Source organism: Musca autumnalis, unplaced genomic scaffold (genome assembly GCF_047663935.1).
Source record: "Musca autumnalis isolate F117 unplaced genomic scaffold, ASM4766393v1 scaffold_3, whole genome shotgun sequence".
NCBI classification, from domain to species: domain Eukaryota; kingdom Metazoa; phylum Arthropoda; class Insecta; order Diptera; family Muscidae; genus Musca; species Musca autumnalis.
The window spans coordinates 205806508-205823981 of record NW_027411866.1 but is presented as its reverse complement, the minus strand read 5'-3'; the positions used below and the strand labels follow the sequence as shown (position 1 = coordinate 205823981).

At 39.1% G+C, this 17474-nt stretch overlaps 1 protein-coding gene across 2 annotated transcripts in view; it reads left to right on the top strand.

The window, feature by feature from the left end:
- Positions 1–17474, top strand: part of Nmdar2 (glutamate ionotropic receptor NMDA type subunit 2) — a 545795-nt gene that overhangs the window by 17703 nt on the left and 510618 nt on the right. For both annotated transcript variants that reach the window (XM_073976408.1, XM_073976409.1), the window contains exon 2: positions 15281–15811. The gene's annotated coding sequence lies outside the window, so the exon portion shown is untranslated. The remainder of the gene's footprint in view (positions 1–15280; positions 15812–17474) is intronic.

Sequence of the window (17474 nt, the reverse complement as noted above, 5' to 3'; positions counted from 1 at the left end):
CGAACAGACCGAAGATATATCTTACGCGCGCTTGGAAGAAACTTATGACCGTTGCCCTGCCCATGACATTAAAATTATTCTACATGGTAGTTAGCAGTACCAGATTCAATCATCTCTATATTCATAAGGGCATCTGGCTGTCTCCAGATCAAAAAACAGATAACAAAATTGATCATGTTGTGATATATAGAAGACATTCATCTAGCGTGTTGGATGTACGATCGTTTCGAGGAGCAAATATAGATTCGGACCACTACCTTGTTGCAGTAAAGGTACGTCTAAACGTTGCAAATAAAGCACGAACAGATACAACACGGAAGTTGGACATCGGTAAGCTGCAAACACAACAGATAGCCACAGCATATTCCACTCAACTAGCCCAATTGCTTAATGAAAGCACTCCTCGCCCCGATAACATAACAGCACAATGGCAAAATATTGCCCACTCCATGCAAACAGCCGCAAGATCATACTTAGATACCAGAGACCTCCACCAAGGAATGTATGGTATGACCAGGAGTGTCGTGCTGCTACCGAAGAGAAAAATGCGGCATATAGGGCTACTCTAAAATCGGTAGCAACTTGTAGCGCACGAGAGAGGTATCGGGAGAAAAGGAGAGAGGAGGAAAGTCCTTTCCCCAGGAAAAAAGAGAAATGGAAAGGCGGGAGTGTGAAAAAATCGAGATTTACAGGAGCCAGAATGAAGTCCGAAAGTTTTACCAAAAAGTAAACTTCAAACTGATGGCTTTGGTACAGGCGCATCCTCCTGTAGAGACCAGCAAAGTAATTTGGTAACTGATACAGATAGTGTGCTCAGGATATGGAAGGAACATTTTTAAAACCTGTTGGTATCCAATAGCAGCGAAGCAGCCAATTCCAGAAGATGGTATTGAATGTATACCACACAGCCAAGATGAGGTAAAAACAGCAATAAACCGGCTGAAGAATAATAAGGCAGCAGGAGCCGATGACTTGCCAGCCGAGCTGTTCAAAACCGAAGGCGACACGCTGATAAGGTGTATGCATCAGCTAGTTAGTACCATCTGGCAGGAAGAACGCGTACCCGACGATTGGAAAGTGAGCATCCTATGTCCAGTCCACAAGAAGGGAGATAAGACTGTGTGCTCCAATTACAGGGGCATACGTCTGCTCCCTATTGCTTATAAGATAGTATCAGTCTTATTGTGTGAGAGACAAAGCCTATGGTCAATGAACTTATTGGACCCTATCAGTGCGGCTTTAGACCGCGCAAATCCACCATTGACCAGAGACAAATCCCGGAAGAGACCCAAGAAATGCAGATCGACACCTTCAATCTTTTCGTCGATTATAAAGCAGCCTTCTACAGCCCTATACGTTCAAAGGTATTCCAAGCCATGTCTGATTTTGGTATTCCTGCAAAGCTCATTCGGCTTTGTAGAATGACATTAACTGATACTCGGTCCTCAATTAAAATAGGAAAGAACCTTTCCGAAGAGTTTATTACCAAAAGAGGTTTAAGGCAGGGAGACGGCCTGTCGTGTGATCTTTTCAACATCCTGCTGGAGAAGGTCATACGAAACTCGAAGGTCAAAAGAAATGGCACAATCTACACCAATAGCCACATGTTACTTGCTTACGATGATGATATAGACATTATGGGACGATCAGTAAAAGAAGTTACTGATACCTTTATGAAGGTCGAAGGATAATCTGCTAAAGTGGGTCTGGCGGTGAACGGTAAGAAGACCAAGTTAATGGTGTCGACGAGCAATGCGTCCATTGAACTCGGACCAACTGTGGAAGTTGGTTCCTATAATTTTGAGGTAATAAAAGACTTCGTCACCCACGGCACCTCCGTAAACACAACAAACGACATCAGTTGTGAAATAAAAAATGTATTGACCAACAGATGCTACTTTGGTTAAGGTAAGCAGTATAAAAACAAACAAAAATAACTCTCTACAAAACACTGATACTACCCGTGCTGATGTATGGCTCCGAAGCCTGGGTACTTGCGCAAGCAGACATGGCAGTGCTTGATTTGATTGAGAGAAAAATTCTTTGAAAGATCTACGGACCAATCTGCGTTGACGGTGAATATCGACGTCGCATGAACCACGAGCTGTACCTGCTATACAACGACATCAATATCGTTAAATGTATGGAGATGCAGCAATTGCGTTGGCTAGGCCATATCATAAGAATGACCGAATATGAACCCGCTAAAAAGGCGTATAAATACGTGCCACATGGCGGTGCACGCAGAATTGAAAGGCCTATGTTTAGATGGAGCAAACAAGTGGATGAAGAGATGACAAGTAAAAAAGTATGTGTCGGCTTTGCCGACGGAGAGGGTAGCCTGTGTGGATTCGTCTTTTGTGGGGGAGGTACCGGAAGGAGTGGACCTATCAGCACCACTTTTGAACTTCATCTAATATTCAAAGAAATATTACGATGTCCAAAGTGTGGAGCTCTATAGCCGCTACATGTGGTGCCATAGGGGGGTTTTTACAACTTTCGAACTGTTTTCTCAAGAAGTATGGACTTGCTCCTGAAAAAACTGCCGTAATTGAGGCAGCGAATGCAAGTTGCTTCAAGAAAAACTAAAGTGATTCGAGAGCAGGTCTTAAAGTGAATTTATCCAAAATTTTGTGTGGGAAGTACCCGAAGGAATGGACAAATATAGTCCATATTCGAACCTGATCTATATCTGGTATATACATTAGGATGTGTAAAGTACAAACCAAATTGGTCACTCCCATGAAGAGTTATCACGCGCACAATTTTTCCGAAAAATTTTGAACTTTTGTGGGGGAGGTACCTGAGGAAGTGAACCGATATGCCTTATCTTCGATCTTAAACAAAGTTGGCACAAAATATTGTGAAGGCCACAATTTGGACCGAATCGGCAGATCCGTTCGAGAGTCTTGCGCTCCAACCACTACACGCTGGGTCATAGACATTTTTTTTACAACTTTCAGGCTATTTTCTGAAGAAGTATGGACTTGCCCCTGATGAAACTTTTACCGTCGTATGGGGGGCAGTGAATATAAATTGGCACAACAAAAATCAAAGCTATTCGAGAGCAGTGCCTAAACTGAACTTTTCCAAAATTTTGTGTGAGTCCCTATTGGAACCTTAACTAAGTCTGGTAGGAATTTCAATATGTGCAAAATATGGGCCAAATCGGTTACTCCCTTCAAGAGTTATCGTAGGTACAAATTTTCCGAGCATTTTCGAACTTTTGTGGGGGAGGTACCGGAAGGAGTGGAATGATTTAATCCATCTTCGAACTTAAACTAAGGTTGGACAAAATATTACGAAAGCCAAATTTTGAACCGAATCGGTTGATCCGTTCGAGAGTTATCGTGCGCTCCAGCCAGCCAGCCAGACAGAGAGACAGACGGACGGACATTGCTAAATCAACTCCAAATTGTCTGAAACACATTTCGTCCAAACATACTTGGGGTCAAAAAGCATTATTTCGATGAGACACATTTTGCCCGTATGAAAGTGTATATACCCTCGTTAGCATAAATGTTGAGGGTATAAAAAGGCGCGGTATTCCAGAAAGCGAAGCAGTAAACAGAGAGAATTGGAGATCTTTTATTAGTTCGGCTTATAGAACAAATGTTCTGTAATGGGCCAGCTAAGTAAATAAGTAAGTAAGCATAACGGTATAGCTAGAATGGGAAGTTCAATGCTTCGATGGAGTAAACAAGTGGAAGACTATATTGAAACCCCTATCTTGCTGAGCGCCCTCAAGTGACAAGTACGGCTTGTGTTGGAAGAACTGCGGAGAAGCCTCGTATTCTGATGACGACTCACTGGGGACTGAGTTCACTCTGAAACAGGGACTATGTTTCAGTCGTATTCCTTCAAATGTAGGAGTCCAGAGCAACCCCTGAAGTGCACCCTCCCTCCATCTCACCGAAGTTTGAGTGTGTGGGATGCAGATGTGACAAACCGGGCACATTCACATTGGATCTGGGGTTTCCTCCGTTCCAGTACGAACCAAAAGAATCCGGAGCAGGCCTTCCGGGATATGCTGCTCCCAACGGAGATATACGATATAAATACAAACATATGTATACTGAGGTGGCTGCCGTTGACAGGAACACGGGTGTTGTGTGGTTCAGCGTTAATCCGATGTTGAAGTAGTTGAATATCTGCGTCGTATAAACCGCGAGCTGTCCCGACATAGTTAAACATATCGATTTACAACAACGAAAATGAGCAATGATGAGAACTCCAAAAGGGCGTATCAATACAGGCACATGACGGTATACCTAGAACGACAAGATCAAGGCTTCGATGTTGCAAACAAGTGGAAGACAATATTGGAAAGCATGGAAACATCTACATTACTGAGTATCTTCAAGTGACACGACTTAAATTCACCATTTCAACACTGAACACAAAAAATCATTGCAACTAAAAATAATTATCGTCACTTGCGACAAAAATCCACTCAACCTTAAGTTTATGACTTGCCATGATGAAACGCCATGAACATAAAAGAAAAAAAAACTATGAACTATAAAAAAAACGAAACATTTCCACACACATCGTCGCTGCACAACTACTATACATGTGATAAGTTAAATAGTTACCCAGGATATGTGTATGTGTAAATCTGCATTAAAGCTTGTAATTATAACACCCGCATCGACACTTTTTGTAACTCGTAAAAAACACCGTAGCAAGTGACATAGACATTCATGGTGCATACATAAAAAGTTACTATGATTTTTTTTAAACACTTTCACGAAAAACTATTCATTCATCCATTAAGTCAGGCAGTCAGTCCGTCCGTAAGTCAGTCAGTCAGACAGAGAGTCATTCATTTGTTCGTCGTGATACACTTTAGTGCAATAACAACATTCAAAACATTTAAGTACGCTTTAGTTATGTCTCATCTCAGTGTGCGGGTGAGAAATGATAATAGAATACACGCGTACATGTGTGTGTGTGAGAGTATAAATGTGCATAAAAAGCAATGCTGCTATTAAATTTCATGTTTCTTTAGAGTGCTATTCTGTAAACGAATGTAAATAATTCAGGTTCGTTTGGTTTTGTTTTTTTGTTACACTTCTCTTATACATAATTGAAACAATAACATTTGCTTTTATGTGCGTTTTTTCGTATTCGCCTTCCTGTTTACATTTTCCATGTATGTATGGGTGTAGTTACTGAGATTTTTTACAGCTTCTATAAAAAACAGAAATTTCACGTTTTTCTATTTGGTTAGTTTGTGGTGAGGACTATTACTCGTGGGAAGGTAATGGCAAATGGACTGTGGCGCAAGTTGGGCGTTTAATCTTGTGTGAAAAAACTTCTGCGCATTCAAAATATAGTGATTCAAAATCGTTTTTAACCGGCCAAAATTCTGTAGCTTTTGGATGGGATAAAATATTTTAATATTCATTTCTCAGTTTGATGTGTAACGTCTTATGGTAGAGATGCCTACTCAAAAAAAAATCTATTCTTACTTAAGGTATTTCATGTAAAAGAATGAAGACCAGGTGGGCGATTGCCGAGTCCGTGGCACTAGAAAACGCGTCAAAACAACAAATAGGCACATAAACAACAACAAAACTTTAGCGACAACTACCCAGCAAACCAATCGTACCGACATCGTAATGAAATCGGAACAAAATTCGGGAGGTACGTCCGCCGTCGGATACGAAATCGTAACGATATCTTAACGAAAGTTGTATGAAGTGGTTGACATAATTTCGGAACGAAATGTCGTAGCGAAATCGGATCGAATTCGTTCAGAATTCGGAACGAAATAGGAAGAAAATCCTTGGAAAATTTGGAATGCGAATTTTTTCCTCCGAATTTTCGTACAGATTTCTGTACGATTTTGGAATAATGTCGTATGAAAAACTGAGGTACCTTTTGAATCTTCGTAAAGATTTCTGAACGATTTTGGAATAATGTCGTATGAATATCGAATGAAAAAAATTTTCTCTGACGTATCTTTTTTATTGATCAATTTTTCTTTGTTATGTTATGTATTGGAAGATTATAATTTCAAATGTATCTAATGATTTTCACTGTTATTATCATTTAATTTTGTAGCTATAGTAGAACAATGTAAACTTTGTCTGCGAATATGTTGAGTCTATCAACACTAGCTTGAATTATTATATGTTGCATTTATTTTTCCACTAATAAATTAAAGTTGTTTTAATAAAATATTAAAACAACGACTATGGGAATAAGCCTGACTATTTTGAAAAACAAAATAGAAGTCGTCATCCCAAACAAAAAACGCCAACCCTCCTAATTGTTGCATTTATATTTAAAATATTTAAAAATAGTATATGCGAATTTTATAACCAACCATTTTGTTTGTCGACAACAAACTAAAATGTTGTTTGTTAGATATATACAAAAAGTGGATGTTGTACGAAGGGAAATTTGTTTCCGACATATCTTTCCGAATTCGTACCGAAATCGGAAGAAAACAATTAGCATATACTCACTTACTTAGCTGGCCCATTACAGAACATTTGTTCCATAAGCCGAACTAAGAAAAGATCTCCATTTCTCTCTATTTGTTGCTTCGCACTCTGGAATACCGCACCTTTTCATCTCCTCATCCACTTGTTTGCGCCATCTATTCCTTGGCCTGCCAATTCTGCGTGCACCGCCAAGCGGTCCGTATTTATACGCCTTTTTAGCAGGTTCATCTTCGCTCATTCTTATGATATGGCCTAGCCAACGCAATCGCTGCATCTCGATACGTTTAACTATATTGATGTCGTTGTATAGCAGATAAAGCTCGTGGTTCATGCGACGTCGATATTCACCGTCAACGCAGATTGGTCAAACACACCAAGCACTGCCATGTCTGCTTGCGCAAGTACCCAGGCTTCAGAGCCATACAACAGCACTGGTAGTATCAGCGTTTTGTAGAGCGTTATTTTTGTTTGACGAGATGTGGCTTTGCTTTTAAACTGCTTTCTTAAACCAAAGAAGCATCTGTTGGCCAATACAATTCTTCTTTTTATTTCACAACTGATGTCGTTTGTTGTGTTTACGGAGTTGCCGAGGTAGACGAAGTCTTTTACTACCTCAAAATTATAGGAACCAACTTCCACAGTTGGTCCGAGCCCAATGGACGCATTGCGCGTCGACACCATTAATTTGGTCTTCTCACCGTCTACCGGCAGACCCACTTTAGCAGATTCTCCTTCGACCTTCATTAAGGTATCAGTTACTTCTTTTACTGATCGCCCCATGATGTCTATATCATGAGCATAAGCAAGTAGCATGTGGCTATTGGTGTAGATTGTGCCACTTCTTTTGACGTTTGCCTCTCGTATAACCTTTTCCAGCAGGATGTTGAAGAGATCACACGAAAGGCTGTCTCCTTGTCTGAAACATCTTTTGGTACTAAACTCTTCGGAGAGGTTCTTTCCTATTTTAACTGAGGACCTCGTGTCAGTTAAAGTCATTTTTCAAAGCCGGATGAGCTTTGCGGGGATACCAAATTCAGACATGGCTTGGAATACCTTTGAATGCAGCGGGCTGTCGAAGGCTGCTTTATAATATCTGGTCAATGGTGGACTTGCCAGGTCTAAAGCCGCATTGGTGGTCCAATTACTTCGTTGACCATGGGCTTTAGTCGTTCGCACAATATCCCTAACACGATCTTGTAGGCAATAGGGAGTAGACTTATGCCCCTATAGTTAGAGCATACAGTCTTATCTCCCTTCTTGTGGACTGGTCACAGGATTCTCAGTTTCCAATCGTCGGGTACTCGTTCTTCCTGCCAGATGGTGCTAACTAGCTGATGAATACACCTTATCAGCGTGTCGCCTCCGGTTTTGAACAGCTCGGCTGGTAAGCCATCGGCTCCGGCTGCCTTACTATTCTTCAGCCGATTTATTGCTGTCTTTACCTCAACTTGGCTGGGCGGTATACATTCAATACCATCTTCTGGGATTGGGTCTGTGGTATCTTCGTCGTCTTCGCCGCTATTGGATACCAACAGTTTTGAAAAAAATGTTCTTTCCATATCCTGAGCACACTATCTGCATCAGTTACCAAATTACCTTGCTGGTCTCTACAGGAGAATGTGCCTGTACCAAAGCCATCAGTTTGATGCTTGACTCTTTGATAGAATTTTCGGACTTCATTCTGGTTCCTGTACATCTCGATTTTTTCACACTCCCGCTTTCCCATCTCTCTCTTTTTTCTGCGGAAAAGACATTTCTCCTCTCTCCTTTTCTCCCGATATCTCTCTCGTGCGCTACGTGTTGCTACGGATTGTATGCCGCATTTTTCTCTTCATTTTGCATCCGACATTCTCTCCAAATGGGAACGAAATCTGAATGAATTCCATTACGAAAAACCGTATAGAAATCGGAACGAAATCTAAACGATTTTCCTTCCGAAATTGTTCCGATGTGTCGGATATCCGACATTTGGTTTGCCGGCTAAGTACTAAACCGTAGCTCGTCACCACGGCCGCACTGTGTGTTTGCTGTTTGAAACAGGACTGTCAGATTTGTTTCTACCTAAATCGCCAAATCAGGTCTCAGAAATCGAAGATTCTCCAGTTTATGTTAAAAGTTATACTGCATTATACTTTTTATACCCTCCACCATAATATGGAGGGTATAATTAAATTTGTCATTCCGTTTGTAACACATCGAAATATTCATCTCAGACCCTATAAAGTATGTATGTATATTCTTGATCAGGGTAAAATTCTATGTCATTATAACCATGTCCGTCCGTCCGTCTGTTGAAGTCAATATACAATTTTCAAGTTAGAGCTTTGCAAATTGGTATAGAAATTTCTAGTATTCCTAGGATGTTTGGTATTGCAAATGGTCTATATCGGTCCACGTTTCGATATAGCCCCCATAGAACGACATCACCAGATTTTCGGTATTTTGAAGTTTTTAATTATCACAACGAAATGGCTGAAGTTTTGTATTTCGCCTTATTTTGGGGTAATAAATGTTCCATATAAAATTCGTCGATATAGTTCCACGCCTTAGTATAGAACGGTATCTCCCTATTTCCGGTATTTTGAAGGTTGTGGCCTCAATATTCCACCGAAATGGCTGAAATATGGTATTTGGTCTACATTTGGGGTATTAAACGTTCCATATGAAAATTGTCGGTATAGTTCCACGCCTTCATATAACCCCCATAGAACGGTATTACCCGATTTTCGGTATTTTGAAGTTTTTAGCCTCATTATCACACCTGAAATTTGGAATTGGGCTCCGTTACTTACTTACTTAGTTACTTACTTAGTTGGCCCATTACAGAATATTTGTTCCATAGACCGAACTAAGAAAAGATCTCCATTCCTCTCTGTTTTTCGCTTGACTTTTTGGGATACCGCGCCTTTTCATTTCTTCATCCACTTGTATGCTCCATCGAAGCTTAGGCCTGCCGCTTCTGCGTGCACCCGCCATTTGGCATGTATTCATACGCCTTTTTAGCGGGTTCATCATCGCTCATTCTTATGATATGGCCTAGCCAACGCAATCGTTGTATCTAGATACCTTTAACTGTATGCATGTCTTTGTATAGCTTATATAGCTCGTGGTTCATACGACGTCGATATTCACCATCAACGCAAATCGGCCCGTTGATCTTTCAAAGAATTTTCCTCTCAAACACCCCCAAAGCTGCCTTATCTGCTTGCACAAGTACCCATGCTTCGGAGCCATACATTAGAACGGGTACTGTCAGCGTTTTGTAGAGTGTTATTTTAGTTTGACGAGACGTGGCTTTGTTTTTAAATTGCTTACTTAGACCATAGTAGCATCTGTTGGCCAATACAATTCTTCTTCTTATTTCACAACTGATGTTGTTTGTTGTGTTTATGGCAGTGCCGAAGTAGACGAAGTCTTTAACTACCTCAAAATTGTAGGTACCAACTTCCACAGTTGGTCCGAGCTCTATGGACGTTTTGCGCGTCGACACCATCAATTTGGTCTTTTCGCCATTTACCGCCAGACCCACTTTCGCAGATTCTGCTTCGACCTTCTTAAAGGTATCAGTTCCTTTACTGATCGTCCCATGATGTCTATGTCATCAGCATAAGCAAGTAACATGTGGCTATTGGTGTAAATTGTGCCATTTCTTTTGACATTTGCATCTCGTATTACCTTTTCCAGCAAAATGTTGAATAGGTCACACGAAAGGCTGTCTCTTTGTCTGAAACCTCTTTTGGTATAAAATTCTTCGGAGAGGTGCTTTCCAATTTTTACTGAGGACCTAGTATCAGTTAAAGTCATCTTACAAAGCCGGATGAGCTTTGCGGGGATACCAAATTCAGACATTGCATGGAATAAATTTTATCGGAGGGGAGAGTGCTGCTTTATAATCGACAAAAAGGTGATATGTGTCGATCTGCATCTCTTGGGTCTTCTCAAGGATTTGCCGCAGGGTAAATATCTGGTCAATAATGGACTTGCCAGGTCTAAAGCCACATTGATGTGGTCCAATTATTTCGTTGACCATTGGCTTTAGTCGTTCGCACAATATCCCTGACACTATATTATAGGCAATAGGGAGAAGACTTATGCCCCTATAGTTGGAGCATACAGTCTTATCTCCTTTCTTGTGGACGGGACATAGGATGCTCAGGTTCCAATCGTCGGGTACGCGTTCTTCCTGCCAGATGGAGCTAAATGTTTAGCAGCCGGAAAAACCCACTGATTTCTTGTACACCCTTAGTCTTTATGTTAACGAGGGTATATACACTAGGGTTATAACCAAAAATGCCATATAGGGAATATAGTCCTGATAAAGATGTCCTCGTTCGATTCGATTAAATATGTTTCCGCATCGAAAGCATTTTCTAAAAGCATTTATACACTTTCGAAGGGCAAAATGTGCCTCATCGAAATAATGGTTTTAGACACCAAGTATGTTTGGACGAAATCCGTTTCAGACAATCCGGAGTCCATTTAGCAACGTCCGTCTGTCTGTCTGGATGGTGAGCACGATAGCTCTCGAACGGATGAACAGATTTGGTCCAAAATTTGGCAATCGTTAATATTTTGTCCAAACTTTCCGGTGCCTTCCCCATAAAATTTCGAAAATGTTCGGAAGAACTGTGTGAACGATCACTTCCAATGGTAGTCGGTCGGTCCACTCCTTCGGGTAACTCCCACACAAAATTTCGGATGAGTTCAGTTTAGGACCTGCTATCGAATCGTTTTAATTTTTGTTGTAGCAACTTGTATTTACTGTCCCCATTACGGCAGTATAAGTTTTATCAGGGGTAAGTCCATACTTCCTGAGCAAATATGCTGAAGTTGCAAAAACCCCTATGGCACCGAGTGTAGTGGTTGGATCGCACGATAACTCTCGAACGGATCAACCAATTTGGTTCAAAATTTGGCTTTAGTAATATTTTGTCCCAACTTGGTTAAAGTGCGAAGATGGACCATATCGGTCTACTCCCTCAGGTACCTCCCCACAAAACTTAAAATTGTTCGCAAAACTTATGCGCACGATAACTCTCAAAGGGACTAACCGATTTGGTCCATGTTTTGCACATCGTAATATTTCTACCAGACATAGATCAAGTTCGAATATGTATTTTATAGGTCCACTCCTTCGGGTACCTCCCACACAAAATTTCGGAAAAGTGCAGTTTAAGGCCTCTTCTCGAATCGTTTTGATTTTGGTTGTAATATCTTGTGTTCACAGCTCCCATTACGACGGTATAAGTTTTTTCAGGACAAGTCAATATTCCCTGAAAAAAATGGCCCGAACGCTCTAAAAATCTGCTATGACACCATTTGTAGTGGCAAAAGCGCGCGATCACTCTCAAACGTATAAACCGATTCGGTCTAAGATTTGGCTTTCGTAAATATTTTGTTCAAACTTAGTTTAAGTTCGAAGATGGGTTACATCGGTCCACACCTTCCGGTACGTCCCACACAAAAGTTCGAAAATGTTTGGAAAATTTGTGTGCACCATAACTCTTGATGGGAGCAACCGATTTGGTCCATGCTTTCTGGCAGACTTAGATGATATTCGGGTACCTCCCGCACAAAATTTCGGAGAAGTTCAGTTTACGACCTGCTCTCGAATCGCTTTGATTTTTGTCGTAGCAACTTATATTTACTGTTCCATATACGACGGTACAAGTTTCGTCAGGGGTAAGTCCATATTTCCTGAGAAAGTGACTTGAAAGATGCAAAAAAAAAAAATCCCTATGACACCGTGTGTAGTGGTTGGAGCGCAAGATAATTCTCGAACGGGTTTGCCGATTCGGTCCTAAATTTGGCCTTCGTAATATTTTGCCCAAACTTATTTTAAGTTCGAAGATACGTCACATCGGTCCACTCCTTCAGGTACTTACCCTACAAAAGTTCAAAAATGTTCAGCAATATTGTGCGCCCGATAACTCTTGAAGGCGTCCGACACATCCTACCATATTTACCAGACCTCGATCAGGTTTGAATAGGGACTATATTTATCTTCTCATTCGGGTACCTCCCACACAAATTTTCGGATAAGTTCACTTTAAGACCTGCTCTTGAATCACACGGTGCGCCTTAACTAATTTTAAATTAAAGGTGCTTACACCTGGGAAGTTTTTGCGGAATTTGAAACTGCAATGTTCATAGATGAGAAAAATCAAAAACCTAAAAAAATCGCCGGAGGGATTTTCAAATAAATCGCGGTCAAAGTTCAGGACTTGCCGCTTCCAAGCAAAATCTTGAAAACCTATGATAAACCTAAAATTGTGAACATTGACCAAGATTTATTTAAAAATCCCTCCAGCGATTTTGTCTTGTTTTTGATTTGTTTCCGAATCCGAAAAAAACTTCACAGGTGTAAGCGGCTTTCATTCAAAGTTAGTTAAGGGGCACCGTACCTGACATGCTTTTTATAAGGAGGCGATTCAGTCAGTGAATTGTACCAATTTTAACCTCTATATCTCAAAAATGGTAAAACCTACGGAAATACCAGTAGAGTTAATCTTGTAGAGAATTTTCACTGCTACAACATTTTCTTTGGTTTATTTACGATAGGACTGGTGATTTTCAAAATTGTGGAAACAAAAAAAAAAAAACTATAAAAATGTGAACTTCGATTTATTTGAAAATTCCTCCGGCGATTTTTTTAGTTTTTTTGATTTTTCTCATCTATGAACATTGCAGTTTAAAATTCCGCAAAAACTTCCCAGATGTAAGCACCTTCTATTTAAAGTTAGTTAAGGCGCACCGTGATCACTTTGATTTTTGTTGAACCAATTTGCATTCGCTGCATCCTTTACGACGGTAAAAGTTTTTAAGAGCAAATTCATACTTCTTGAGAAAACAGCCCGAAAGGTGTTAACACCCCTAAACAGATTTGGTTCAAAATTTGACCTTCGTCTTATTTTGTCCAAATTTAATTTCAGTTCGAAGATGCGCAATACCGATCCACAATTTCGGGTACTTCATCCCAGTACTTAAAAAAATTTCACTAAAATGGTATGCACGATATCTCCTGGACGAGCCAATCAACTTGATCCAAACTTGGGATCTTCTAATATTTAGTCCAAATTTAGATTAACTTCTAAGTTCAAAGGCAAGTTGAAATGTCCAAAAAGGGCCACAAAATTCTGAAAATACCCTAAATATATTCGATCTGTACTTAGATGAAAATTTCAATTCACATAGTCGGAGGGTATATCTCTGTCGGCAAAGTCGACTTGTTCAAGTACATTCCAAGTGCAGATTCGCAGATCATGGCGCTTAGAACGGTTTTTCTTTGTCTTTGTTTTTGTTTTTATTGTTTGGTCATGGTTTTGTGTGAAATCACCTATTAAGCTTGCTTTCAATGATGGATACTTGGTTTTCTTATTGCTGAAGTCTCAATGAGATTGTTTAATTCTCAGACGATATCCAGATCCTTTTCTGCAATCATATCGTAAGTCTAAAACAATTTTTTTTATTGTGGTTATGGTTTTTTTTTGTTCTTTACATTTATTATTTGATATATGAAGTTTCCCACTGTCTTACAAATAACTTTATTCTCTTTCGATGTGGAAAATTTATAATTTAATTTGGGGTTTCTTAAGCAATGATTTGGTCGTAACATGTTATTCGTTTCGCTCATAGATCTTCATAACTGAGCCAAATAACTTCTTTTTTATTTCCCCTTGAGGTTGGCTTTGAAAAAAAACATAAAACTTTTTTTATTGGAAACGAAAATAACAACCCAAAAAATATTTGCTCGAGATTTGATAACAGGAAAAAATATTGTGAAAAATACAAATAAATGTTGCATTCAACAATACGTATGTCCATACATCTGTACGTACATACATACATACATATATGCATGTCTTTGCCAAAGCCATAGAAACAAACTTATAAAGTATTTTCGAATAGTGCTGGGGGCTATAAAAATAAGAAATAAATAACGTAATTGAGCAGCATATTTTATTTTCTTTTCAAAACCAAAGCCTTGATCTGTTTCTTAAAAAAATAAGGCAAAAACCTAAATCAACAACATAACCCCCATATATTTGAACAGAAAAACAAACCAAGACAATGAACTCTTCAATCCAATATCCTGCCAAGTGGAAAAATGAAATAACTAACAAAAATTGTTGTTCTGATGTTGTTGGCAAAGAAAACTAACATTGGCAAGCAATGCAGAAAATTCTATGCAGAACCGTATAAACTGGCAGGCAATTGAAAACTAACAACTACGTTAAAAAAAACTACAAAAAATATTGACTTTATAGTCAATGACCAAAAAAACTACAAAGAAACCTAAATTTGAAAATCTTTTTAAAATTCCAAACGACGAGAATCATAAATGTGGAAAAGCAACAAATTGAGCGTGTGAAAATGCATGGTGTTGAATGGAAATAACAGCAGCAACAGTGCAAATAACAGCAACAACAACATTACATTGATGCAACAAAACTACTCTAACTATAAACAGAGTACATAGTTGCCTTCAGGGCGTATAAGCAACATATCCACATATATGTGTGTTACGTATACGCCCGGGAAGCCAAAACAGCTGCTAAAAAAGGTCATTGTAGTACCAAATAGAATCCCTCTGTCGGTCTTTCGTTGTGAACAAATCTGTAATTTAAAATTTTATGCACGTTCTTCAAAGTTGTAGTCTACTAAAAACGAAAATGTGAAGACGTGAATAGTTCAATGTGGAAAACGAAAACAACAAACAACAACAAATCAGTAAATATTGAAAATGTTGTGACACCAGCTTCTAAATATAAGCCATGCTCCCAAATAATAATAACATAACCCAATTCATTTTTTTACATTTTTAGTTGTTTCCTCTTCGTCTTGTACTCGGAAGTTAAATTGCAGCCAAATCAAATAAAAAAGTCAAATAGAGAAAAAAAGTGAAAGTTATAACAAATATTAAATAATGTAACATATACAAATATTATATGTGTCCGTGTATGTGTGTCTAAAAACAACCGTCCTTAAAACAAGTACCAAAAATTAAATAAATAAAAAAGTAAACACACGATATATGTATGTATTTATGTATATATTCATATGTCTTTGTGTGTGTGTGTTAAAGAAATCGTAGAAAACTTAAAATTATAAAAAGACTCGCAGCCATCTGGCTACCGAAAAATAAAGCAAAAACCTATTCAACATTTACCATTTAACAACCTAGCCAGCCACCAACCATCAAGAAGTCAGAACAAACAAAAAAGAAAGTATCTGCAAAAAAATGCTCATAATATTTGAACAACACCAACTGTGACTCGTGGCAACGCACTTTTTTGGTTACATCTAAAATGTCCTGCTATTAGCAACACTAGACTACGAACAGTACTGGAAAAGAGGTAAGGATATATTTTTTTAAACAATAAAATGAGCATTTTTTTGGGGAAAATTCGGGTCGTTATAGATCAAGTAAAAAATATATGTTGGCTTTGATAACAGAGATATACCCTCAGCCTGTGTAAATGAAACTTTAATTTTTTGACAATATCGAATCGAGTACCGTCTACGAAACCAAAATCGTTTTCCTCAACAACAAGTAAAAAGTATCAGTCGGCTTTGCCGACAGTCTTTGTGAATTGAAACTATCATCTGCGAACAGATAGAATGTATTTAGGGTCTTTTCAGAATTTTGTGGCCTTTTTAGGACATTTAAACTAGCCGACAAAAATGTGGATTAGGATTGAAGTTCAAAAGTGTTGCGAAGGAGGTACTTAAAGAAAGGAACAAACCAAGTCCATTATGGAAGTGGATCTTATTTTTGAGTCATATATTTTTGATAGATATCGGGTCCACTAGTCATTTCAGTGGGTCACTGTATAACTTTTGGACCAGTATGCCAGGAAGCATGGACTTGTCCACGGAAAACACAATATGGCTGTAAACAGGACCACAACGAACAGCATCGGTATACATTTCCAAAGGATCTTCGAACAGACCCTAAACTGCACTTAGAGACAAATGTTGAACTTTTGTGGGGTAGGTAAGTACCGCAAGTTGTGTGATCGGTATTGTCGATCTTCGAACTGAAAATAAGTTTGGATAGAATATGACGAAGGCAAAATCAGTTCGAGGGTTATAGTACTCCCAGCGACTACATATGGTGCCATAGGGGTTTTTACACTTTTCGGGCAGTTTTCTCAAGAAGTATGGCCTTGCTCCTGAGAAAACTTTTTCCGTCGTAATTGAGGTAATGAATGCAAGTTGCTTCAACAGAAATCAAAGTGATTCGAGAGCAGGTCTTAAAGTGAACTTATTCGAAATTTTGTGTGGAAGGTACCCGAAGAGGTAGACAAATATAATCCATATTCAAACCTGATATACGTCTGGTAGATATATTAGGGTGTGTAAAGTATGGACCAAATCGGTCACTCCCTTCAAGAGTTATCGTGCGACCAATTTTTCCTAATATTTTTGAACTTTTGTGGCTGAGGTACCTAAAGGAGTGGACCGATATGGCTTATCTTCGAACTTAAAATAAGTTTGGACAAATTTTGGATCGAATAGGCAGATCAGTTCGAGAGTTATGTTGCTCTCCCACCATTACGCATGGTGTCATAGGGTTTTTTGCACCTTTCAGGGTATTTTCTCAGGAAGTATGGACTTGCCCCTGATAAAACTTATACCGTCGTGTGGGGGGTAGTGAATACAAGTTGTTACAACAAAAATCAAAGCGATTCGAGTACAGGTACTAAACTGAACCTTTCCGAAATTTTGTGTTGGTGGTACATGAAGAAGTGGACCGATTGAGTCCATATTGGAAACTAATTTAAGTGTGGTAGAAATTTCAGGATGTGCAAAGTATGAACCAAATCGGTTACACCCTTCAAGAGTTATAGTTCGCACAAATTTTCCGAACTTTTGTGGGGGAGGTACCGGAAGGAGTAGACCGATAAAAACCATCTTCGAACTTTAACTAAGTTTGGACAAAATATTATGAAAGCCAAATTTTGGACTGAATCGGTTGATCCATTCGAGAGTTGTCGTGCGCTCCAGCAAGACAGA